At 35.6% G+C, this 25,151-nt stretch overlaps 1 long non-coding RNA gene across 1 annotated transcript; it reads right to left on the bottom strand.

Annotated features, from left to right (window-relative positions):
- Nucleotides 1–2,916: 2,916 nt before the first annotated feature.
- LOC146884595 (uncharacterized) lies at nt 2,917–16,845 on the bottom strand. The gene is made up of 2 exons (XR_014996788.1): nt 16,395–16,845; nt 2,917–3,117 (listed from the first exon to the last, which is right to left on the bottom strand). It is a non-coding gene; the product is annotated as an uncharacterized LOC146884595 (long non-coding RNA).
- Between the last annotated feature and the right edge of the window lie 8,306 nt (nt 16,846–25,151).

Raw genomic sequence — 25,151 nt, 5'->3', positions numbered from 1 at the left:
TGAATTTTAATATAAAAATTAAATTTGGTTTCAATTTGTAGAGGGACCAAATTGGTTCATGTTAACAAAAATTGAGACTAAATTGAACAAATATAACAAATATAGGGACCAAATTGAAGATAGAATATAGAACAATGACTTTGACACATGGCACACTGCTGGATTGACACGTGAACATTTAAAAAAAATTCAAAAAAATCACGAAGTGACACATGGCAGTCACCATTCATAGCCATTAATGATTTAAATGATGTTAACAAAAAAGGACCCAATTGAACAAAATAAACAAAAATTGGGACCTATTTGAACACAAAACCAAAATCACGACTTATTTGACAAAACTTAACGAAAATTGGGACCAAAAAGGTATTTTAACCAATTATTTAAAAATATATTAGCCTGACACCTCTCTTTTTTTTTTATAAAATTTCAATATTCTAAATCCTCAAACTATTATTTTATATAGAATTGTCATACTTGGTCACGTGGTTGGTTATGCCTGATCCACTATAGATTGACTACTTAGTGTATCAACTCAATCTTATTCACTTATTAGTAAATTCAATAAATTTTAGCTCAGTCAAATCTATTATGGGTTGGTAGATTAAACGGGTCAATTAAATTAAAAAAAAATTACAACCTTTTTAATTCAATCTTACATACATATTTTTATATGTAACCAAAATCTAAAAAGTCCAAACATATTTTAAAAATTTAATTTTTCTCATTTTAAACAATAAATAATCATTCATAAAAAAAATCATAATTCTAAATAAAATCTAAATAAGAGACAAATGTAGAGAGTGAATGAAGTGTCATAGACATGGGCCTCTCTCTCCCCCAAAATTAAAAAAGGAAAAAAGGTTTGCTTGTGTTTTGGGTTGCACGGTTAAGTTAAAGGTGATGTGGGTTTTATTTTTATGTTTGGGTTAGTGAGCTAACCTAGCAATGGGTGGCAAAGTTGATTGGACCCGACAGACACCCCACCAACCCAACTACAATCAAACGAGTCGAGTTATATTTTTGAACCCACCATCATGACGTGGCCCAAGCCACCTAACCCACCAACTCGTTACGCTACAGGACGAGGTGAGACGGGTTAACCCGCAACCTCGTGAGTAATTGACAAAAAATTCTGCAACGCATCAGTTGTTGTTCACAAAACACAACAATAGTCCGCGCACACCACAGAGCAAGGCGCAAACACATTGGAATGCCCAAGCGAGAGCAACCATAAACCACCCACACCCCTCAGACCGACGATTCTCTTCTTCACAGATCATAGGTTAAGGTAGAAATTCATTAGTGTGGAAGAAATTTGGCACCACTCTAACTCTATCACTAGCGTTCATCTTCTCCAACAAGTGTGGGTGCGGTTGGAAGTCCAAATCACCGCTAAATTTGTGATCTATTAGCACAAGCATTGTCACCCTTTGAAAGGAAATAGGGTCCAATAGCCTCTCCTCCCTCATCTTGTTGTGTTTGTTTATGACTTTTGATTTATTTTCTAATTTGGTTTATGCCCTTAATTTGTTGCCCTGATTTTGTCCTTCTCCAATTAGAGACTTTGATTAGAATTATTGCACTGTGAAAAAATATCTCCTCTAATAAGTGTTATTCACTATCTAGAGAAGTATTATTTGTGTTCGAAATGTAGAAAAAAATGGTGGGTTGCTCGCCAACCCACCCTGTGTCGGGACGGGTTCCGTTATCTAACCCGTTTTCAAGTAGCGGGTCAACGCGACCTGACTTGTTTAAGACGAGCTAACAACGAGATGGGATAAAACAAGTAGGGTTGCCCTGTTTTGCCACCCCTAAACCTGGCTCACCATAGGTTCAACCTGGGTGAGCTGGATTCTTAATGGGGCAGATGTGTTTTTAGCCTGTACTAAAATTTGTAAAAAAAACTTAACCCAACCCAATTTGAACCCATGGTGACCCGAATTGACTCACAGATTTTAACTCATATTAAGAACTCTAGTTATATATATAATAAATTACTCATCAAAAGTATCCATAAGATAATTAGTATTTTAGTCTTTATTTTCTTATACTAAAGGTGTGTATTTCATTGTTTCTCAATTTTGTTTAAAATTATACACTATTGGCTCTTTCGTTAAATTAGCATTAACATTTTTTATATGTGCCACATGTTTTTATATTAATTTTTTTTTCTTTTTTATCTCTTCATCTCCTTCCTCTTTCACCCCACATCACCCGTTTCATACCTTTCCTCCTCATCCCCCATATCACTCCTCCATCTTCTTCCTCTTCCTCCCTCACACCACCAACCCTCAATCTTGCTATCCTTTCACATTCATTCACCACACTATACATGGATCATTTCTCATACCAAAAGTTTAAACCAAAATTATTTAGAACAAAAGGACACACCTCTAACTCTAAAGAGTCAAGGTATCATCACCACGACATATATCCCTACTATCCATTTGTTAGATTTGTTGTATAGTGTGACCCACACATCATAATTGGTTATACCACCTCTAAGTTATGGGAAATCAACACTAGCAATAATGGGTACGACATTGGGTCTGGAAGCAAGTGATAGCGATTTTATTTCCTTATTTCGTCTTAATTAGTAGTTTTGTCCCTAAAATTAGGCCTTTGATTTGTTTTGATCCTTATATTTGTTTCTTGACTCAATTGAGCCCCAATATTTATTAAATAGAATCAATGTTTCCCCTTCCGTTAAATTGACATTAATGTCGTTTGGAAGGTGACCGTTAGTCTAAAAGGGACTTAATTAGTAATTGATCCTTATATTTATTTATGGACTCAACTAAGTCCTTATATTGCTTAAATAAAGACAATGTTATTTGTAACATCCCGTCAGGATATTACGGATTTAAATAATAAAATAGAAAAAAAAAATACGCTGCATTTAATAAAACCTCATTTTCCAAAAACACGGGAAATTTAAATCAATTATTACTTCCAATAATAGAAACTAAAATCCATAATTTATAAATAAAGGAAATAGTCTCAAAACATCTCATGAGAGTTTACAATTTATTTATAAATCATAAAATAAAAACACTCCCAAGCTATCCCCGCTCCGGCGTTAAGCCTCACTAGACCCACCTGCAACAACATCATCTGCTCACGTGTACCGCGTACACGATCATCGCCAAACACAAGCAGATAGGGTGACCTTAACAGAATAAACATATAAAGGTACATACATGTATAAAACACACTTATATACATATATATTATACAATCACACCATAGGAATTCCCTCATTTGATTCTAGATCACATGGCCACAACCATGTTATTCGTGTTCTACATCTTCTAGTGATTACTTCGAGATGACTTGCTGCCATACCTATCGGCCACAACCGATAGAACACGTGTGGGAAACCATGTTATGGATCATACACCATAACGTCAGGTGGAGTTCCCAAATATGAACATAGTTCGCAACGTCCCAAGACAACCAAACTCGTCAGCTAACTACTGAGGAGGGCAATCTATCTGGATCCATCTGTACTGGCCACAACCAACACACTCACACCGACAACACTCGCCAACCTAAGCTCAACTTAAGGGTTCCTCGTGTTCATCCGCCATCTCGAGCTCAACTCTAGGGATGCCATTATGAGCTCAACTCGAGGAATGTCATGTGCTTAACCCTTATCCCGAGCTCAACTTAAGGGATACGTTCCGAGCTCAACTCAAGGAACACCAACAAGCCAACCTGTAAAGCATCCTAAAAGCCTTGTAGATCACGCATGCAGAACTAGCAACCAAAGGTTGCTGCCGCAAAATTTCCTGGCGAGGAACACGTGACGCCAAGCGTTGTCACCTCTAGACCGCCTGGCGGGTGATGCGTACCATCAGGCGCATAGCGCCTCTAATTCAGCAGGTACCGCCTAACGAAAAGACCTTCACCGCCAGGCGCACACGATCCAGCAGCTCCCTGTTGGGAAGCTATTGCCTGGCAGAACCACTCACGCCGCCAGGCACACGCGATTCAGGTGCTCTCTGTTTTTACATCTATCGCCTGGCGGATTCACTCCGTCGCCAGACGTTGTATCAGTACAACAAAGCCTTCTGATTTAGGTTCTCCAACTCTTATTATTCAGTGCTAATAGACCCTAGCACCCACTGCAAAACTCACTAAGTGTACTACATCATTTATTAGGAGTTTAGCTGGTTACTAATGTATCTGCAACCATTTGGGTTCCCAATTACAAAATTCCCATTCTTAGACTTCATTAAGTTCAACGCTTGGAATTCCAAATCTGCCAGAATTAATTCTAATACCAGTTAGGATGTTCCATCAATTACTCCATGTAGTACCTATGTTTCTCACTAGACTTGCTCCCACTTTTCCCTCTTCATATCTTACATACATACCAAAACCAATTCACCATCTTATACTCCTATCTCAACTAAACTTGTAAGACCCGTGAAAATTAATTAATTAAATATTTAATTAATTAATAAATATGGGTAGAAAGCGCCTTTATGGCATTAATTATTGTTTAGGGTGATGTGGAAAAGTACTAGCTCAAGTGGTTGAGAGTACTTTGATTGTGTGAAAGGACTTGGGTTCGAGTCCTATGTATGCCAATTATGTGTTGTTGTATTATTATTGATTTTAAAGATATGTATGAGTATGTGATTGGTATTGTAAACTTATGTTGATTTGTGTATATCACCAAATGTGAATTGGCATAGTGGTTGAGCTGTAGCATTGTGAGTGGAAGGTCATGGGTTCAAACCTTGTTGGGGCATAAAGAAGGCTTTACTTTTTCTAATTCTAGATTAGAGTGGAGTTGAACTTGTTAGTGAACAATGAATAAGAAATTAAAAACATAATTAAACCCATTTTTTCGTTTTAACCTTTAAACCCTTAATTAAGACACCTATAAAAGGCCATTTTAAGGGAAAAGAAGAGTTTTGGCAGTGCTGGGAATTGGCTTTTGAGAGGAGCACGGGTTTGAGAGGGTGAATTGAGTTTTAGGGGTGCAAGGGTTTAAGCAAGAAGGGATTTTGAATCAAGGGGGTCCTATCTTCACAATTTTTGAGCACTCATTCCAGGTTAGGGGAGTTGTATTTTGAGTATATGAATTTCATGATGTGAATTGTGGTTTTGTGTCATTGTCTTCTCGATTGGAATATGATTGTGGTGAATTCGTGCATGTATAATCAAAATAATGAATGGGCTAGATGGTTATAGGTTGAAGAATCTTTTATGCATTGCGTGTTTTGGGTGTCAAGAAAATGAGGGTTTTGGGTAATGTAAATGTGAATTGTGCTTTAAACTGGGATTATTGGGATTATTTCGGGTCTGTATTATGTGCACATGTTTGGTGTATGATTCTCCATTGTTTGGCATGAATTGGAATGTGGTTTGGGTATGATTTTGGATGGTTTGTGTGCGTAAATAGAGGGAAACTCTGCAAGTCTCGTCCAAGCGAGGTTATCTCGTCTAAGCGAGAGTTGCAGAACCTCGTTTTTAGCTCTGCATCGCGCTTCTTGTCTAGGCGAATGGTTCCTGGTTTGAGCGATGGATACTCTCGCTTAGGCGAGAGTGGCTCGCCTAAGCGAGGTCGCAAGGAAGTGTACGCGTGTTGAGCGCGACTTCTCGTTCAGGCGAGGAGTTTAGCGTGTTGAGCGAGCCTGGTCTCGCTCAGGCGAGACGACTTCGCCTAAGCGAGATATCGTGGTCATGTGTGATATTTTTGCGTGATTTGTAGCTCAGGCGAGATTGATTTGAGTGTTTGGGCAAGAGATGGTTTCGCCTAGGCGAGAGGATCTCGCTTAAGCGAGATAACGTACTGTGGTCACTGTTTTAAGCTCACTCAGGTGAGGTGAGCTAGCCTAAGCGAGGCTGAAGGATTAGCTTGGGCGAGTGTCCCTGGCTTAAGCGAGTTTATGCGAGTTGCTATGTGTTTTTATGTGCTTGTGAGTGTGTTTTGGATGTTTTATCCTAAGGATAGGATGTATATGCATGTGGTGTGGTGTTTGGGCTTGAAGAACTAAGTCCAATAGGGGTCTGCGATGTGCTCGGTGGTTGGACACAGGATGGGCAAGGAACTGTGATGTTCCCGTCGGCTACTATTGGGCGAGGAATCCATAGTATGGTGATTGCGTGTGTGTCAGCGTCCAAGTTATGAGACTTGGATGTTTATACTACAGACGAGGAGTCTGTAGGGCAGGACTATGAGCGGGATATGCTCATAGAGTTGGACCACGAATGAGTTAGTTTCGTGGGAGCACAGGGAAGTCCCAAGACCTAGTTCATGCATGTGACTCAAAGGATTATGAGGTCATGGTTAGGTGATTTGAAAAGTATGAGAATTTTAATTATGTTATTTGGGTTGGGTAAACATATTTATATTTCTATATCAGTGTTATATATTATGCATAGCTCACCCTTTCTGTGTGTGAGTGGCGATGATCGGATAACTCGTTATTCGGGAGCAGATGATTTGACAGGTGAGCCAGGAGACGCATAGACTCGGAGCGGGGGCTAGCTTGGGATTTTTGTATATATATCTAATATTTTAGTTTTGAGATAGTTATGTAATCATTTTAGGAGCCATTGAATTTTATTTCAGTTTTATGATTATGGACTCCTGGTTTATGATAGTTATATTAAAATTTTAAATTTCCAGTGTTTTTGGGAAATGGTTTTATTAAATGCGTTCTTTGTTTTATCTTGGATTTTATTTATTAAATTTTCATAATAATCCTTAGGGATGTTACAAAACTCATGCATTCACTTTGGTATTCAAACAAGGTCCATCAGGATCCTACATTTTAATTAAACCAGATTATGCATCACACCAGTGTCTCACAACTATTATGTTCTATTAATCCATTATACTTAACTCAACATAACCTATCTACAATTCAAGTGGGATTCAATTCATAAGCTCATGATCAAGTGACCCCATGTTCCATCATAATGAACCAATTCTCACTAGAAAATCCCCAAACCCTCAATACCCTCTCAACTATGCAGTATTACAGCCTTTGCGCAGGCGCTTGGCGGCAAGCCCCATGCTGCCAGGATGTGCATACCATCTGGGCATTTCCAGATTTTTCCAGCACCCTTGACCCCAACCTTTCACCATTCTCCCTTCCTTGCAATTTTTATCAATCTCCACCCGAATTCATTCACATTCAGAATAATCCATAACCTAATCACATTGATCAATAATTTCCAATGTTATTCACAATATTCATTCTCGAATCATAAAAAAAACACCCCAACATTCAACCCTAAAATGCGTTCATAGCAATTTATCAAATTGAACCTCCAACCATATATAATTTTACAATATAACACATCACATCATCAATAATCAAGTAGGACTTCATTTTCCCCCGATTAGAATCACCCCAGAACACACAGAACATCAAAACCAAGTAAATTCGACTCGTGTCGCCTAACGGGTGTTCATCACCGCCAGACAGTTCATCAACAAAACCTAGAAACTGGTTGCAGGTTTGTGTCGCCTGGCGGTACAGGGATTCATCGCCAGGTGGTTCCTCAAAGGAACCCAGAAACTCCCAAAAACAAGATGCACCGCCTAGCGGTTTCTGGAAATTTCCCAAAAACACGAAATTTAACAGAAAAACAAGGGTTCATGCATAATCATCATATAATTATTATACAATTTATGTTAAGACGTAAAAACTAGCATGTAAAACTCCTCTTACCTGGTTTCCTTGCTAAAAGTTTGAGAATTCCAAGGTTCTTCTTTTGAACACCAATGTCCTCCCTAGTTCTCCTCCAATCAGCCTCAAAGCTTCCCTCAAACCTCACCACTCTCAAAATTCGTGCTCTAGTTTCTGAGTACAATCACAGCTTGCCAAAACCCTTACTATTATCACAATTTGGCCTTTTAGTGGTGCCTTAAAGTTAGGTAAATTACCAAAAACGAATTTAAGATTTAATGGTAATGTTAATTACCATTCATTGATTCTTTATGATATGTTTTTCAGCCTCCCCTGGCTGCTAGGGTTTCATCTACCCCTTCATATCCATGCCAAAACTAAGTTTAGCAAAAATAAAGTTTAACTTAAGTTCTCCAAGGCTTGAACCCACAACCATGTCAATGCCAAGTCATTCAACCAACTCATATTTCATAATAACTAATATAATTCAATGATTATATTATTCTCAATCATGATCAACGTAATTTAAAAATAATAACAAATAAATAACACACAATTGGCATACATAGAACTTGAACCCAAGTCCTTTCACACAATCAAGTACTCCCGACCACTTGAGCTAGTACTTTTCCATCAAATACAATTTAGAATTTAATGTCATAAAGGTTTCCACTACCCGCATTTATTAATTATTTATTTATTTAATTAATTAAATTCCACAGGTCTTACATTATCTCTTCCATGAAATAAGCGTTAACACCATTAGAAGGTAACCACGTGAAAGTCCAAACTCTCTTCATTTACTTCTCCTCTAGTGACACAATTTCTTCGAGATCGTCTCCTTTAGATCCAATATCACAAATCCAAGATCTCTTTTTCTATTTATTGCGTTGTCAGAGATGGACATATAAACCCAACTGGTGGGAAAGAAACCACATTCTCTCCACCTAAAAAATATAGGGACTCAATTGAGTCAGAAGAAAAATATAGGAATCAAATTACTAATTAAGTCTTTTATTGAACTGACACATGGTTACCATCTAAACAACGTTAGTGCCAATTTAACGGAAGGGACCACAATGACTATATTTAACAAATATTAGGACTTAATCAAGTAAAAAACAACAAATCAAAGGCCTAAATATAGGGACTAAATTATTAATTGAGTCTTTCGTCCTTTTATTTGAACTTACCACAAGTAACTCTGAAAACTTTAAACCCATGTTGATTTTTGCATAAGCCTTTGTGAGGGGTGGGTAGGGAAGGAAGAGGAAAGAGATGAAAGGATGCAAAAAACAAAACTTAGAAAAAAAACCAAAAAAATAAAAATTCAAGATATTGACACATGACACCCACTAAACTACATTAACACTAATTTAAGAAAAAGGACAACGTTGCACGATTTTAAACAAAATTGGAACTCAATTGAGTAAAATAAAATATTAGGAAACAATTGAATATATGCCTTCAATATAGGGACCAAAGTATTAACCAAACCAAAAATCTATGTTGTAATTAATTTCATTCAAATTATAAATGATATGTTAAATATAAAAAAAATATTGTATTCTTTGATTTAAGCAATGTTAAAGCAATTGTAGTTTTGATTAGACAGACAAATACAACAAAGTTTAAAGTGTAAAATATGAAAAGAATAATGGAAATGGAATAGATCATGATCACACGTGCTTTGTCTGATGGATAATAAAATCTCATGCAAAGTTCTACCATGTCTGAAAAGTGAGAGATGATGATAAAATAATAAGTATAATCAAATATGTTAAGCTAACGTGAAATTAGATAATATCCCTAAAGCTGAAATATGTGGCACGAGGAATGTCTTCACCATTTGTCATTAAGATATTAAGTTCAGCTTCATTCAAATGTTTCTTTTGGGATTTGATATAAAGTTAAAATGTTTGCTAACTTTATCTAACACAAACATAACAATTTTATCAATCTTTAATGTACTACTAATTATCATAACAATTTAATAAAGAAAGGAAAAACAATTAACGCAACATGAAGTGCATTCAATGCTTATCATCATCCAAGTTAGACAAACAATAATAGAAAGAAGAATAATACATTCATTTGAGTTTAAAGCTACTCAACATACAAAGAAGAATTGCAATAGTCACTTCTGTATAAAGACATTTTTTTATTAATAAAACAAGAGTCGTCATTTGCACAGTTTCAAAATTCTACTAAACTTTGCCCTTGTCCCGTAAAAACAAAATTTATGTTCATCCTAGCAAATTAGTAAAGAAAGCTTAACCTTGTGATTTATCAGAGAAATTCATATTTTTTAAGACATTCAAATACATTGATTGCATTTGAATTGATCATATTTCAATTTGTTTCATTTTTCAAATGTTTTGTTTGGATAAGTGAATTCAAATTTACCAAATTTTAATTTTCTTGTTTGGATAAAGTATTTCAATTTAGCAAGGTCGAGCTCATGTAAAGTTGGGTCAAGCCAACTAGGGTCAAATTCAAACCAATTCAACCAAACTCTAGGTCAAGATTATTCGGTCTAGGCTTAGATTGTGCAAGTAAGCCTAAGCCTTAATTAAGTCGCGCTTGCTTGGGCCTAGATTGAGCCGAGTTGGCCCGAGTGCAGGTCAAACTAAGTTAGCCCAAACTAAGATCAAGTCAAGTCAATTTAGACCCAAGTAAAGATTATCCGACCTAGGTTGAATTGAGTTAGTCCAAAGCCAAGTTGAACCTAGTTAGTCTGGGTCCAGGTCGAGCCGAGTTGGTTTGGGACTAGGCTGAGTCGAGTTAGGGGCAAACCCACATTCAGTGGAGTTAGGATGAGTCCATGTTCATATGATTTGGGGTCATCCTATGTTCATCTGAGTTGTGCTTGGTCGAGGTCAGTTCTAGTATGATCAACTCAGATCAATCCGAGTCTACCCAACCAAAGTCGAGTTGAGTTGGCTTGAACTTGATCGAGTTGAGTCATCTGGAACTCAGTCCAGTACAATCCTTTACTCCACAACCCACCAACTACAATCCTTTATTGATTTCTACCATTTTTTTACAAAACTTTTTATTATAACAATTTACTAGTACTAATATTGTAAGTTGAATATTTGATCTTTTTAAATACCAAAAATTGTTAAGTAATGTTTTGAATAATTTGAATGCTAAATTATTTTTTTGACAAATTACGTAAATTGACGCTTTTATTTTCAAATACTATCTATATAATAATGTTGGGTACAACAAGTGAACAATTTGTTTGTACTATTATAAAATAGTGAGTCAAGTCAATCTACTTTTATCGGAACAGCTATATAAAATAAATTGAAAGAACAAAAATTTTTTAAGTGCATCAATCCACTAACCCACCAACTACAATCCTTTACTATTTTATAACCATTTTCTCACAGGTTTTTTATTATAGTTATTTAGTGGGTTGGATTGACAAAAAATTATTTTTTTCAATATGGATCAAATTTGACTAGACTCACTTAATCGGAGTATTTCTTTTTGCACATCCTTTTTCTTCTTGCACCCTTTTAATGTTTGATATCCCAAGTTTATCCTCAGCCCACTAAAAACCCTAAAATTCTTAATTATATACTTTTCCACCTTTCCTCTATTGTAGATGCCACACCCCATCACAACACCCCATCCAACGTCCTACATCCTCATCTTGTGAAGCTTTCTTTGCACTGTCAACTTGCATTCGTTTTCCGTGTTGTGGCCTTCGTTGCATCTATCTTCTTGCTAGTGTGGAATGTTGAAGAAGACACCGCAAGAGGGAGGAACATTGTTCATAGGATGAGAACGATGCACCACTTCTCCATCCATTCCTTCTGTTGTTTTGTTCGATGAAAAAGAACAGGTACGCCAAACAATTGTTGCAAGTTGAGGTTTTCTGGTTTTCAGGTGCAAGTGATTGTCAGTAATGAGTAAGAAGAAGAAACATTGTAATGTCAATCGAACTAGTTAATCTGATATTCACTAATGGATCCAAGAACTTATACCAGATTGGTCAATCTGTCTCAATCCCATAGACCCGAAGGGCTAGCTTGAACCGATGGCCAAGATAGGTCGGTCCGGGACGATAACCGAGACAGGTCGGTTCAGGACGACGACAAGCAAGAAGGACAAGGTCCAGGTCGAAGATCGACACATGCTGGTTCGAGCCAACATACGAGATAGGTGTAGTCGGGTTCACGATTGAGACAAACTAGTCTATACCCACGGTTGAGACTAACAAACCCATGCCCATAATCGTGAATATTTAGCCAAATCCACGACTAAGACAAACTTATCTCAACCTTCAGTTGAGATGGGCAAGTCCGAGCCTACGACCAAGATGATCCAGTCTAGGCCGATGACCAAGATGAGCAAGCCTAGGCATACGATCGAGATGGGCTGGCCTAAGGCCACGACCAATATGTGTCAGCTCGAGACCACGTTAGAGACGTGCCAACTAGGGTCCATGGTCGAGACAGGTCGACCCGACGATCGATATTTATTGGGCTGGGTCGATGATGAGATAGATGGTCCAAGGTCGTTTGTCGAGATAGGACGACCTGGACCAATTTAATAATATATTTAAAAAATAATAATATAATTTTCATGTTTATAAAGGAAGTTCATGGGTCGTTCCATGGTCCAACGCTGACTTATAGGACTTTTATGGACTTTTTTAATTGGGGACTTTTTTGCCTTATGGGCTTTTTTGGTCGCAACCCACATTGAGTTTCCTTGTGGGTTAGGCGAATTGATAGCTCTACACGTCGCTTTCAAACTCTGGGAGGGTGAGGTAAGTAAAAAATTTTAGGTTGTTCTTAACTTGATGATTAATTGTCAATTTATATAATGTGATAATAATATTGCATGTGTAGGATCGGGGAGAGTTGAAACTAGTCTCTAAATGTTGGAAGCTAAATAAAGTAACGATTTATGGTGCAAATATTGAGGAATTTGTCTTCAATCATGGGTTGTTGCCTTTGTGCAACATAAATGATATGGTGGAAGATAGGGGATTATTAGCTGCATTTGTGGAAAGGTGGCATAGGGAAAAAAGTTCCTTTCATTTACTGATAGGTGAGATGACCATTACTCTTGATGATGTGTCTGCACTTCTTCATCTTCCCATTGTGGGCCAATTCTGTCCACTTGTACAATTGGAGTTTGCACCTGCTATTAGGCTTTTGGTTGAGTTATTAGGTGTGGAAGAGTCAAAGACCATAGCAGAAATGAGAAAATGTCATGAACAATAACTTAGGCTTAGTTGTTTGAGAGATAAGTACCACCAGATGTTCTTGGAGGAGACTTGGTAGTTTGTTGCACGAGGGAGTTGTCGTATTAACCCACATGTATGACCAACTAGGTGATGGAAGCTTTTCGTACAAAGCAACTAGCTGGTTATGCGATGCTCTTCTAGGTAAATGGTGTACATTATATAATTTAATTTGTTGTCTCATTTGTTAATGGATGGTCTAATTTTGTTTTGTACTTTTTCATGCTTGGATATACATGCACTTTCCTAGCTTGGGAAAGAGAGAATGTCTAGGTCATATACTGAGGCTATGCCCCACACAACCGATTTGTTGCTTCTCTATATATTTGCAAGGTCGAAGAGGTTAGGCCACAACTAGATCGCCTAACATGTGATGGGGTCATATGGAACCCTTATGTTATGCATTGCCTTCCATATCCTTGTTTTCTAGATTTATTCAGTCGGCTACAACTGTGCATCGTTATCTTTCGGAGCGAGTTTTGCGCCAATTTGGTTATTAGTAAATGATCCTCATATCTCCTATTGAGGTTCATGGCGATGAGTTGGGTGTTATTTATTACCACTAGTTACATTTTCATGACCATGTCCTTATAGGTTTGAACGATGCAACCCACTCATCCGCATGTGTTGAGGATTACATTGAGTGGTACTTGAAGGTATCACATCCTTATATTATCTCATAAACATGAAGATCAACCCTTTGTGCTACCTATGCGTCACCGATATAGTTCAAATGAAAGACCTAATCAAAGAAGACAAAGGGCTCTCATGCTTGTCCAGTAAAGTTTTTAGCATTATTTATTGTAATTAGAAATATTTACGCACATGATTAATTGTAAGTTCTTTTTTACCAGCGTAGGTGATATTTTTATGCATTACAAAAATATTGTAGACCATGATAGATTGTCGTGATATGATTGAGGGCATAATAACATGGGATAAGACACAGGAAACCTTATAGTTAATGTCGCAACCGGAATCGCGACGGGACGACGAACCAAAAAAAGAAAATAGGTTTGAAAAGAGATTTGGAGTCGCCACCATAGTTATTCTGGAAAACTATGGAAAACTATAAAGATAAGACAAGTCTGCAAAAAACCAGATTTTGGATCCGGGAGTCGATTACGAGTAGTGAAGGTGTTAGCACCCTACAGCGCCCGCCCGAGGGCGGTACCTTTAATTAAAAATGCAAAGACGATGTGATTTTCAAAATGTTAATATCCCCCAAAAATAATAAGGCAAAAATGCTAAAAAGAAACAAAAATATTTTTTAAATTTTTTGGGTCCGACAAGGATTGACCTTGGTCCTACGTATTCTCATTAAAAATGAGAAATCAGGGTTACGTAGTTCTCTAAAGAAACGATTTGGAAAATAATTTGGAAAATGGTTAATTTTTTGGAGGTGAACCTGACAAGGACTGGCCTTGCTCCTACATATCTCACAGTAGAGAATCAAGGATCACGTAGTTCTTAAGAAGATATTTGTTAAAAAAAGTTGATGTTTTTATATTTTGAAATTTTATATTTTTTTGGTATTTTTGAATTAGTTGAAAACATGTGTCACACGACGCGAGCGGCCGGACAAACACTAAAAGAGAAAGAAAATCATTTTTTATGTTTTTTAGAAAATAAGTGTCACACGGTGCGAGCGACCAGACAGAGACAATGAAGTGAAAGAGAACATTTTTATATTTTGATTTTCTATTTTTTTGCAATTTTTTTATAATTTTCAAATATATTTGTTTTTTTATAATAAAAATAAATAAAATAAAAAGAAGATAAATAAATAAAAGGATGAAATTATTTAAAAAGGATGGTGCATGAATAACATGGGAGGTGCATGAAGTTAATGAGGTGTGAACACAAGTGAGTGTTGGAGTTAGTAAACTTAGGGGTGCAGAGAGCATATAGGAACAGGCCCAACTGAAATACAAAGAAGGGGTGCAGGTATAAGAAGTGGGAGTGCACGAAGAAAAGAAAGAGAGAAACATAACATGGCATATGGAGGTGGATGAGGTAAAAACAGGGGTGTATGTGGTAATGGAGGGGTGCAAAAAACAAAGATGGAGGTGCAACGAGCAAAAAGTTCGGCCCCATCTCTTTCTAAAATCAACTAAAACCCTAATTAAGATCCCAACTTCTCTACGCACGCAGCTCTTCTTCCCGAACAGCAGCCTTTCCTTCTCGACACCACCACAACTCCAATATGCCACCGCACGCCGGCCAGAACCCGCGTCGACAACGCCGACCACCGCGAGCCAACCACCGTGAGCCGACCACCGTCAAGGAGTTGTCAACGTTCGGACCACTCTCCTCCTTCATTCTCCTTCGCGTGTGTGGCAGGGGTCGTTCCTTTGTCTCTGCTTCACCGCGCCACCACCATAACTCCAAACCCTGGGACCGCGTCTGCATTTTAGCCGCCACCAACGACCTCCGCCGGAGGCTCGACGTCTTTGTTCTCGCGCACCACAGAACCAGTTGGCTACTGCGTCTTTCGCAGCTCTGACGACCAACCAACGTCGCTGCCACCATACCGACCACCGCAATTGGGACACGCGAGCACCATGGAAACCCAACCCCTGGCCTTCGCGACCCAGATCGCCACCGCTGCGCCCCAACGAGTCACCAAGGTTTGGAGTCCGCATCACCAAGCTCTACCGTCGCGCGACCAGCCATGATCAAAGCCACCGATGATTCGCCCACTCGAACTCCGACCCGCCATCGGCGACTTCTCTTTCTTCTCTTTTCTGATTGGATATGGCTGATTGGAGAAAATGAGACTGGAAAGGGGTTCTGATCCGGTGCGGTATTGGATTGCAGAGGTGGGATTGTGATTATGGTTTTTGCTTTGTGTTCTGTTTGCAGGATGGAATGGTGTTGGTTGGATTCGACGAAGGTGAATGAACGAATGGATGGAAGTGAGTGAATGTTTGTTGTGAGAGTGATAATGTGTTCTGGTTGGAATGGTGCTGTGATGTTGAGGTGGTGGTTCTATGAGTGCGGCGGGAAGGTGGTGATAATGGGAAGGATTGGTGTTTGTGTGTATTTGGCTGCCTTTGGGGAATGGAGACGATAGGGATAAATGGAGGTAATTTGTGTGGCTATGGGGTTCGGTTGGGAAGTGAATGTGGAAGGTTAGAAGGTAAAGCTGGTCATGTTACATGTGTACAGGCGGAGGAGAATAGAATGGCGGAGGAGAATAGAATGGTGAAGGTGAAGGAGGATGGAGTGTATTACGTGACATTGAAGTTAGTAGCTGTAGTTGGATTCTGATTCTTTGCTTTTTTTGTTTTTATTTAGATGGCATAAACACGGTGTAAATGGAGACCACAACATCACAACACAGGCGTATGAATCAACAACCAAAAGAGCACAACAGAACAGCACAATAGAACATCATATTCGGTCATTTAACCATGCACAACAAGTCACATACATTTTCAGTTCATTTCCATGGCAGTGATACTTACCTCTTGATGCTCCTTCACTCGTGCAGCCCCTTTCTCTTTTCACTGTGGCTTTGTCTTGTTCTCCCAAACCTCTGCGATCTCCCCCAACTCTCCTTTTTTCGTTGCCCCGCTATCCGTTTTTTTCTCTGCTGTAGGAACTGTATCCTCTTTTCTTTAAAAAAATCCTCTTTCTCCCCCCTTTTTCTGTTCTGAAAAAATATCCATCCCTTTTCATGGTTTGAGAGATGTAAAGAGGTGTGAAGTGGCGGCTGTTTTCTCCCTTTACTCTATCTCTGCCAGACCACTTTTTTTCCCTTCAATCAATCCACCCCTCCGATCAATCACCGTGCCATCTCTTATTCACTGATACAATTTCCTTTTTTGTATGGTAAGTAGCAGCAGCTCCATTAATGCATGTTCCAGGGTATCAATTAAGGAAAGTGGTAGCAACCAGTAACGCAGGGCAGCACGCAACAGGCAACTCAGGCTACAGAAAAAATTAAATGCTCCATACCTTTTATTTTTTCTTTACCTTTTTTTTTCTTTTTTCAAATCTGCTTCTTTTTTTTTCTTTTTTTTTAATAAGATAAAATAAAATAAAAATAAAAAAACATAATAATAAAAAAATAAATAGTAATAAAATGAAAATAAAATAAAAATAAATATGAAGAAAATTGAAAACAAAGAAAAAAGAAAAATAAAAAAAAATAAAATAAAATAAAATAAAATAAGATAAAAGGACGTAATAAAATCAAAGTAAAGTAAGCAAATAATAATAATAATAATATAAATAAATAAGTAAAAATAATAATAACAAAAAGTAATAAATAAATAAATAGATAAATAAAATATATATAGTATAATCCGGATAAAATTGGGTGTTGACAGTTAACATGTGATGTTCTAGGGAAGGAGGTGTGTATTCAAGCCGTGGGAGAGTTTTTCGTGATAGACGATCATATATGTTTAGGACTTCTAACTAGTATTTGTAGTACTGCTTATCTCGAATCAGCCAAGCATTTGTAGTTTGTTTGTTGAACTTGTTTGTACTTTCATCTAACGTAGTAATGTATGTCGAATATATTCTTTTTTTTATTATATGCATTACAATATGTTTGTAATACAATACTTCATTCATTTACGATAAACATAAATGTTTGGAATACAATACTAAATAGTACTGAATCATGTGAAAAAAAATACATATGTTATTTTAACCCTAATCAACTCAATAAATCTTTGCATCCTGCTAACCTAAAGTGATGACGATGCCTTAGCCATTGGGGAAGAGTAGGTCAACCAAAGTACATCAACCATTAGGATGGGCAAACCATCTTGGATTTCAACCTCTATAGAGAAAATAAACATATTATTAACACAAATTTTAATGTCATTGTTACTTAATAATGTCATATGCTTTGAAATACCTATACAAAATTTGAACCATGCACATATCCTATACAAATTAGGCGATGACCACTTTATTCTGAAGGTGGTGAACTGCGAAGTGAGAATATTGTGAGATTTTAAGCAACTGACAAACACACTAAAACCACATTATATTGACTAATAATAACACATCCCATGTTGGGTATAGTCATCCACTTGTCCATACTAGCCTGCAATCACATGACCAATTATGAATGTAGGAAAATTTAATTATCAAAGATTTGAACTACTATATAATTTAATGAACTGACCATGGCCTTTCCACCCACTACCAAAGACCTTTTAAGCTCTTCAACACGATCATGGTGTCTATTAATGTTGCATACTTATCGCGTCATTTGCTAAGTTCTTTAAATAAATCCAATCGGACTAAAGGCCATGACTCCTCACTCATCCCTAAAAAAGTAGTAATGCATCAATAGCCATAGTGACCATCATACACATCAAGAATATAGGGATGACAACTTAAATGGAATTTATCTAACATGGGTATCTACGATCATCGATAAGGTGCTTGCATTTTTGGTTCACTTGTGACACTTTGAGTGTAGAACAACTTCCATGAATATATTGGAAAGCATCAACATGCTCAAAATATAATGATTCACATTTGATTGATCTCTCAAACCTAGTTGCACAAGTATTCTTTTGTGAGCCTTTTGTCTTAACTTTATGGATTGGTGGCATCATAGATGTCATATATAGACAAGCAATTTCGCGTAGCTTTTGTTGGATTGTCACCTTCCCTACAATGTCAACTTATTTGAAGCATTTTTGTATTATATCAATATCATGTTAAATTAAGGTTAAAATATCTTTTTGATCCCAATTTTTGTCAAGTTTTGTCAAATAAGTCATAATTTTGGTTTTATGTTCAAATAGGTCCCAATTTTCATCAATTTTGTTCAATTGGGTCCTTTTTTGCTAACACCGTTTAAATCATTAACGGTCATGAACAGTGACTGCCACGTGTTAATTTGTGGTTTTTTTGAATTTTTTATCATCATTTTTATTTATTTATTTATATTTATTTTTTAAATTTTTTTAAATGTCCACGTGTCAACCTAGTAGCGTATCACGTGTCAAAGTCAATGTTCTATATCCAATTTAGTCCCTATTTTTGTTATTTTTTTCAATTTAGTCCCAATTTTGTTTCAAATTGACTAATTTTGTCTCTATCGAAGATGTGCCAAATTTAATTTTTACATTAAAGTTATAATGATGTGAATTTTAATATATTATATAAAAATATTTAATAAAAAATGTGAATTTTAATATAAAAATTAAATTTGGTTTCAATTTGGAGAGGGACCAAATTGGTTTATGTTAACAAAAATTGGGACTAAATTGAACAAAAATAACAAATATAGGGACTAAATTAAATATAGAACATTGACTTTGACACGTGGCACGATACTGTGTTGACACGTGGACATTTAAAATATTCAAAAAAAATCATAAATATTCAAAAAAATTCAAAAAACCACGAAGTGACACGTGGCAGTCACTGTTCATGGCAGTTAATGATTTAAACGGTGTTAGCAAAAAAAGACCCAATTGAACAAAGTTGACGAAAATTGGAACTTATTTGAACACAAAACCAAAATTAGGACTTATTTAACAAAACTCGACAAAAATGGAGACCAAAAAGGTATTTTAACCCTAAATTAATTATGGATATGTGGACTTAGGTGACAAAATACAAAAAAAGCTCAATCGAGTCCACATTATGTGAACTTCATCTAAAGGGATAACACTTCGGTCATATTTGGCTAATGCACAAGTGCATTATAGACCATGTGTTCGCCTTAACACCATGGTTATCCAACTCGCGATTCAACTCGTAGAACCTCCAATTTTATGTTCCCACACCTATTTTCTGAGTTAACTCGGTAGGAAACTCATTTTTTGAGTAGACTCGCTAAACTCGTTGTGAACTAGGTGAACTCGACTAAACTTGCAATCCAGCAACCGAGTTGGCATCGTTAGGGTCAATCACCATGCATATGAGGTATTGTTCACTTTGGAGCATGTGTTCCATTACGATTTTGTCTTTAAAAGGCACCTTAGAGGGTGGAAGGAGAAAAGGGTATTTAAATCGCTTTAGGCCTCGACTTCTAAGCGATGTGAGACAATTGGGTGCGGTAGGAACAATAAACTCGTTTTTTGGTAAACTCGCTAAACCCATCGTGAACTAGGTGAACTCGACTAAACTCACGATTTAGCAATCGAGTTGGCGAGTCCATGTGACCTTTCTTCAAACACGAAAAGACACCACAGAGTATCGTTTCTTCTTCGAAATCAGCTCGATTCGTTCTTCTCCTCCACCATTGTTACTCACAATTAGTGTTCCCTACTCTCCGTCTTGCCACCCTTGAAACACGATCGTTGATGCAGCATAATTTCGTTATGGTCGTTCGCTTCGTTGTTGTCTCATTGGTGGCCTACTATCACGGTCTTCCTATGTTGGTGTTGCAGCGTTGTTATTGTGTTGTTAAAGGGGAGGAGTAAAGTTTACTTAGTGAAATTTAGGGTTTAGGACCTTTTGGGCTTTTGGCTTTTGGCTTTTGGTTAGGAATGACATTTAAAGTTTAACCTTTTCGCCGTAGTTCCATTCTTTATTATGTTATGGGTTTTTGGCTTTTGGACCTCAATCAATTTTGTTTTACATAAAACATAATGTAACTGTTTAAAGTTATTACGAAATAATGATAATATTAGAAAATTATAAAAAAAGTACTTAATATAATATAATAATTTTATTGTAATAATAATAATAATAATAATATTTTATTAAAGAAAATTAAAAAATTATTTATAGAAATACATAACAATAAAGTATTATATTATTTATATATATTTTAATTTTTTTTATTTAAAGTAAACTCTTATGAGTTTATGATTCGAGTTTACTGGCCTCCCACGAGTTTATGTAAACTCTCGAGTTTGATAACCTTGCTTAACATGCATCCACACCGTTCATTGTCAAACCCAACATGCTTCAAACAATCGTATTCTTCGGATATTTGAAGCAAGGCATGTTTAGACTCATACCCGACAAGTCTTTTATACATATTCACCTTAAAGGAATGACTCATTACATGTAGACTTTGCTCAAATGAGGCATTGATATAATCTGTAGTACAATAACCTTGTGTACTACATCCCAACGTGAGCACAAGTCTCCATAATATTTTGCAATACTTGCTTCTGATTCTAGTGGGCAAACTCCACCTTATACAATTACAAAAAAAAAAAAATTCATAACAAGTCAAATGAATACAAAATATTGCACCTAACCAACAAAGAAATATCACAAACCAATTTGACATTATATTCCCTAAATTCATAACTTTTCTAATTCATAACTTTACAAACTTCTCCATGTGAGGAATGATCCGTGTAATATTGACATACTCAAAGAATAATGGCCATGGAGCACAAAGTGCTACAAATCGAGAAACAAATCCATCAAATAACTCTTCTGCATAATCCATGACAATGGCCCATGCATCCATCATAACATCCCATGCCTCACATGAATCCACTAACATCTTGCACTTTGCTTTGACATTTTTATTGATGTGGAATCAATAAAGAATATGGTAAGCTTCAAGAAAGACAAAGTTTATAGCATTACCTATAGCCAAGTCTATATCACTAGCAATGACTTTTGGCAAGGCATCACTCTTCAACAACAACCCTCGTAGTCTCCAAAAAGCCAATATGAAGTTGTTCTCTCGTTCACTTGACAACAACACAAAACCTGCATTGAAATTCAACCTGATTGATGTCACATGAACAATGTCAAGCAACGACAAGCTATATTTATTGGTCTTGTATGTGTTATCCATCAACAACACAATGCAAAATGCATTCAACAACTTAATTGCATCAGGGTGTGTCCAAAATGGGAGGCTTACAACATCTGAAGACTCTGCGTATCTACTCTAGTGAACAACATATTTATCACGCTCTAGCAACATCATCACTTGTTGCATTTCAGTTATGCATCATCTCAAAGATCTTTTATAAGCATACATTCAGTGGCGGATCTTCAGCCAAAATTTTGAGGGTACCAAAATTTTGGTTAAATTACTTTTCTGATCATATTTTTTGTTTAAAAATTTTAAGTTGTTCCTCTAATTTTTTAAAATCTCAATTTGATCCCGAAGTTTAAAAAATTGATGTACTTTGATATTTTTCATTAAATATTTTGAAGCGGAAGAAAAAATTGTAATAAAAAATTGACATTAGGATTATGTCAATTAAACCAACAAATCAAACAATCATTCTTATTCATAATTCCAATTTTGATAAAAAATCTAATTCAAAAAATTTAACGAAAATGACAAAATTGCATCATTTTTGCAAAAATCGAAATCATAAAACAAAAAAAAACTGAATGACCAATTTGATATTTTTGAATGAAAATAGGAACCAAAAGAGTAATCTCAAATTTGTTATATAAACTAGTAAAAACATTGTATTTATGATAATAAAATATAATAAAATTATAATGATTATTATTATTATAATTATAAAATTAAATATAAATACTTTTTATAATTTTACTATAATTAATTTTCATTTATCATAATTAAGTTTAAGAAAAATAATCAAATAAAAAAATAGTTAAATTATACAAATAATTATTTAAAAGATAATATTAATAAAATAATTTTTTTTTCAAAAATATTTAAAATATAAAATTAAAAAATAAATATAGACAACCTAATTTTTTTTCTTATATATAAATATAAATTCATACAAATTTACTAAAATATTATATATATATATATATATATATATATATATATATATATATATAATGTTATAAATATTAATTTTTTGAAAATAAATATTTAAAATTGAATATTAAAATATATAAATATAAAGAAAAAATGGGGGGGGGGGGGGAGGGGGTTGGGGGGTGGCCCCCTTAGTTCTAACGTAGGTCCGCTACTGCATACATTGCATTATACAATTGCTTTATTGTAGTCACATTGTCTTCATTATTTTCCTTTAGACTAAGCAATATGTTTGAAGGCTTCAATAAACACTTAGTCATGTCAACAAGTACAAATTGCTCATACATCTTCAATCTTCCAGCATAGGGGTGACTAACTAAAGTTTTCGACAAATCATGATTATGAGTGCCACATTTCACCTTCAGTTGCCAACCCTCTTCCATCCTAACTTGTTTACCACATAAATTAGACGAACAGTCACATTTCCATGTCCCAGTTATACTTGGTTTCAAATCAAATTTGTATTTTCTATACTTACCACCTCTTTCACATCCTAACAAAATGTATGTTTTTCTTCCAGATTGTCCATTAGCTTTGTTAGATCTGAGAATAACAACCACAAAACTAAGACCAAAAGGAATTCCTGACACCCACTCAAGTAGATAATCATGTGTTGCAAATATATCATATATCGTGAAATGCCCATTTTAATCTCCTCCTCCAACATCATCTTCACTCATTAACATTTCTAATTCTTCCAATGCACAAACTTTGGTCAACTTCTTTTAATACTTCACTAAAAACAATCATCCATGTCGAACACGTTAAACACCTTTAAAAGGAACAAACATATTAGAATTAGTTTTAAGCATATTATGTAGAAAACATCAAAAAATACCAGATTGGGCAATCTAGTATGCAAATGTCAATTCTGGAAAATCATACCAGACTACCCAATCTGGTTTGGAATGACCTGTACTGGATCAAATAATTTGGTATAGTTTCCCTGATATGGTAATGTATACTAGATTAACCAATCCGGTATGTACTACACTATAAAAGATCGAGTAATCTGGTATGCATTACTGGATCCAAGAAATCATACTAGACTATCTAATCCAGTATGATCTCCTGGATCTCGTATTGCATACCAGATTATCCATAATATTGTCAACTTCACACTTTTGGATTTTGTAATCTGATTCACTTTTCAGATCCGGTTATGAATATTGGACTACCTAATACGAAATATTTGAAAAACCTCACCTATCAATGTCGCACCTCTACGACACCCTACCAGAATCCTACAAAACCCTACCAGAGAAACTACTAAACTACTAAAACAATCATACCTCTTCTTTGTTGCTAAAATGAACAAGGTATTGGTTGATTACGAGGTGTTATATGCAGAAAGAGGGAAACACCAACTAAAATCATTAACATGAAGATGAAGTGTTGAGATGCAATGGACAACAAGAAGTGGGCAATTCCGGAAAGCAAAGCAATGAATAATTTCATTTTTTTTAATAATAACATTTAAGAAGAATGGCATATGTAGGATTTCACGCCTTTGGGAGGGTGTAGGAAGAAAATAAGAGGGTGCAAAAAGAACTGCTCAGCATGCTAAACGAGTTCGAGCCAATCCCTAACACACCAACAACAATCCTTTATTAATTTTTTACCATTTTACACAAGTTTTTTTATTATAACTATAAACTACTTCTAGTTACGTAGGTTGAATATTTCTTCTTTTTAAAACAAATAATTGTTAAGTAATTTGAATAATATGAATGCTAAATTATTTGTTTGACAAATTACGTTGATGCTTTTATTTTTAAATATTATCTTTATAATAATATTTGGTACAATAAGTGAATAATTAGTGTGTACAGCTATAAAATAATGAGTTGAGTCAATCTACTTTAAATATACTAGAAAAACTATATAAAATAAATTAAAAGAACAACATTTTTGAGTCAATTTTTACTAACCCACCAATTCGTAGTGGGAGAGTCGAGTTACAAAAATTTTGACTCATTTTGAATTAATCCCTTTTTAACTCAATCAATAATGAGTTAACCTCTGTAACCAAGTTAGCTCACCTTAGACAACTTGACTTTTTGAAAGAATAATTTGTTTGACCACGTATAACTTATTTAAAGAATACCTAAACTGGGTTAGAGAAGAGTTAAGTGACTAGAACCACAAAAATACTTCGTTGTATTTTTTCTTCCCTTCTAAAAACATAGAGTGTTTTTTCTTCCCTTAATCCTTTTATATCCAACAAAAAAGAGTAAAAATTAAAATTGAACATGCGAAAATATTTTATTTATCATCTTATATTCATTTCCATATCATTTGACCGTGCATCTTCAACCGATACAAGATAAAAACTACAAAAATTTAAAAATACAATTCAATGTAAAGGATTCAGACATTGAGATTGTCCACAATAAAAAAAAAAAAAAAAACATTCTACAAAAAGAATTGATTATGTGGAAGATTTCTTTGTACGAGAAGCCACAACAATGATTAAAAAATCTAAAGGTATTGCAGATTTAAATTACGAAGAAGCTAG

Source organism: Vigna unguiculata, chromosome 7, assembly GCF_037176805.1.
Source record: "Vigna unguiculata cultivar grain cowpea cultivar isolate G323 ecotype 2 chromosome 7, ASM3717680v1, whole genome shotgun sequence".
In the NCBI taxonomy this organism is placed as follows: Eukaryota; Viridiplantae; Streptophyta; class Magnoliopsida; order Fabales; family Fabaceae; genus Vigna; species Vigna unguiculata.
Note: the sequence above shows the minus strand (reverse complement) of the source record. Positions and strands in the feature narration are given on the sequence as shown.